Source organism: Toxotes jaculatrix, chromosome 14, assembly GCF_017976425.1.
Source record: "Toxotes jaculatrix isolate fToxJac2 chromosome 14, fToxJac2.pri, whole genome shotgun sequence".
Lineage (NCBI taxonomy): Eukaryota > Metazoa > Chordata > Actinopteri > Toxotidae > Toxotes > Toxotes jaculatrix.
Genome location: NC_054407.1, coordinates 26,200,612 through 26,203,810, shown reverse-complemented (window position 1 = coordinate 26,203,810; position 3,199 = coordinate 26,200,612).

Genomic DNA, 3,199 nt, shown 5'->3' with positions numbered 1-3,199 from the left:
ATCCCTGTCTGAGGTGAGCGATTCATCGCGGCTCCTCCGTGTTCAGTCTTTATTACTGGTACAAATCATTCTGACATTTTATTGTCTTCAGGATTTTATTTCAGTCCTTTTGTCCCAGTGTTGAATTCTGAGCTTTGTTCTTTTCAGATCACAGCACTTGATGAAGCAGAGGAATCCTGAGCTCTCGGGATAAATCCCTCAGCTCTGGATCACAGGCACATGAAGGAGCATGTTTTGAATCAGCGGATTAAAGAGCAGCGCTCTGCACTGATCTCGCCCCGGGGCTCTAATGGACCGATCTGTCATGACGTTTTGGAAAAATGAGCTGTGAGCATCGACCTTCGGAATAATCCTCTAAACTAAAACATGTCCGGTGTCCAACTGTGTCCGTGTTCTCTGTGTTTATATCTCTGTGTGAACCACATGGAGCAAAGGCTCCAGGGGCCGAGGAGGAGCCACAGTCAGATGGTGGAGGAGGTGGAGCAGCTCTCCACAGCCACAGCCGGTCTCACAGGGACTGAGGCTTTTATCTGTGAAGCTTCTCCTCTTTTCCTCAGTCCCCAGCAGGACACGGCTCACACTGTTTAACATCACACAGCTCAGCTGTGCTGTGTGATGTTCAACAGGGATTGTGTTGTTGTTATCCTGCTGCCTTCACTGTCATTTTGCTGTGTGCAGACATTTTAATTCAGAATGTGTCGAGTTTCATTTATTTCAGCTGCTTTTGACAGAAATCCTGAGATTACATCTTTGATGTTGTTGGGCTCGATGGGTTTGTGTAACAGGAAGGTGTCATAAGACGGACAGATACCGTGAACGTCCATTAAACTCAGAATCTGTTGCAGAAACAAAATAACAGGGACATCCACAAGGGAACAGAGGACAGATCCAGGAGGTGACGCAGGTGCAAACATGGACAGAGACACAGACGAGCTGACAGAAGAACAGGGGGAGCAAACGAGACTTAAATACACAGAGCAGGGGCAACAGGTGAAAGCAGTTAGGGCGGGGCACACAATCACAAAGGCAGGAAACCAGACAAAGACAGGAAGTAGACTAAGACCAGACACACTAGGGACAAGACTTCAAAATAAAACAGGAAATACTATGCAACACTCAAGAAATCAAATGAGAGTAACATCAAATTCAAACTCCGTCCAATGATCAGGATGGAACCACAAATGTAGACCGTGGTTCTTCCAGTGGACCGGAAGGTTCCTCAGTGATCCCCCTCAACAAACCAACAAGGTGTCGGGTTCAGGATGGAGCAGGGTCACAGGTCAGGACAGCTCCAGGACACCGAGGGGCAGGAACAGATGGACAGTGTGGGACATGCAATCACAGGGGATGATTAAACAAACACATGATAAAGTGTCTGTGTGTGTGTCTGTGTTCAGTGGGACTGTGTGTGTGAGAAGCTCTGCAGCAGGAAACGCTGCTGTGGACCACAGAAGAAGAAGCTGCAGCAGTGTTTACCCTTCCGTCTCAGCTTGTTGAGTTTGAAAATGATAAATGAACATTAAAACACGGGTGAAACATAAACACGCTTGTGTGACCAGCGCAAGGTTCGCAGCATCTCTGAGAATCTGCGTCATGACCTCAGACGTCGATGCTCAGTGGGACGGAGCGAGCCAATCAACACCCCGTCAAACATAAACCATGTTTATCCTGCAGCTGCGCGCTGCTGGCCCTCAGCTGGATGTTTCCACGCTTACTTCCTGTTCCCAACCACGACATGAAGACGGCTTCGTGTCTGCAGTGATGAGGTCGCCGATGCTGTGAGGGGCAGACGTGTCTCTCCCGTCCTGTGTCTCTGTCACAATGTTCAGGACAGATTATGGTACAGATCCTTCACACAGCTCACTGTTAATGCACATGTGCAGAGTTCAGTCTTAAAGGAGCCTCAGTAAATCCCTGTGTGGCATCGAGAGGCGGATTCCTGGAGACACGCAGAATCCCAGCCGACACTGACCCAGCAGGACGGTGTGACAGCATCTCAGCCACAGAGACGTCCACCTGTCCAGCTCTCGCTCCATCAGTCTCTGGTGACAGGTGACACGCTGTCCCTGATGAACTGAATTCACCTGTAAATATATATGAGTTTGTATATCGACCGTTTGTGTCCACACACACAGGAACACTAGTGTTTGATGTTTGTATTGACTGAGAGGCAGAGAGGTGGAGGTATGTGTACGCACACACACACACACACACACACACACACACACACACACACACACACACGCGCGCGTCTCGGGATAGCTGAAAGCAGATCCTCTCACTGTCTGTCGCCGTCCTCTCTCTCTTTACCATCACGAGTCCTTCATGTCACTCAGACCAGGTTCTGGGGGGATGCAGGCCGGTTGCCATGGAAACTCACTGCCCTCAGTGTCTGACTTTTTATAGCATTCAGAGAGCTTCAAGAACACACACACACACAGTCACCATTCCCCTTTAACAGAGCTCTGGTTGCCTGGTAACAGGTTTTTAATGAGGCTTTTATTGGAGGCAACTAAGACGAGTGGCTCCTCACCTGAACTCCATACAGTGATGATGTTCGGGCTCTGTTCACTGATTCACCTGATGCTTCATGTGATCACAGCTCTGAACGTTTATTCATGAGTGAGAGTAAGAAAACGTTCATACAGAGGAATGTGATGGAAGCTGAAGCACAACATAACAGTTCCTGTCTGATCCCATCAGTCCTGGAGCCGGACCAGACAGGACCGGACCAGACAGGACCGGACCGGACCGGACCGGACCGGACCGGACTGGACCAGCCTCGGACTCAGCAGAGCTGTGAGTGAACGGCTCAGGTTCACACAGGTGGTGATTAATCAGACTGTTCCCACACTGAGCGACAACAGGAGGAACATCACAGAAATAATCATACTGATGTCAGTGTGTTGGCATTAGTCTGCAGCTGTGTGTGTGTGTGTGTGGGTGTAAACAGGAAGATGGAGCTGAAGGAAACTCTGTTTTTAGGAAAAGCCTCCTTTGAATCCACTTCTGTACTCACAGCAGCAGGATGCAACACCCAGAATTCAACAGGGCGCAAAGACGTCAGCGGAAAAGTGAAGCTGACTCCTGAGGTTACAGAAGCTCTGACCCTGCTTCACACAAAACACCCAGCGCTCCACTCTCAAGGTCATGTGATCTGCACGGTCTGTGGAAATCTACTTTAAGACCAGGTCCCAAA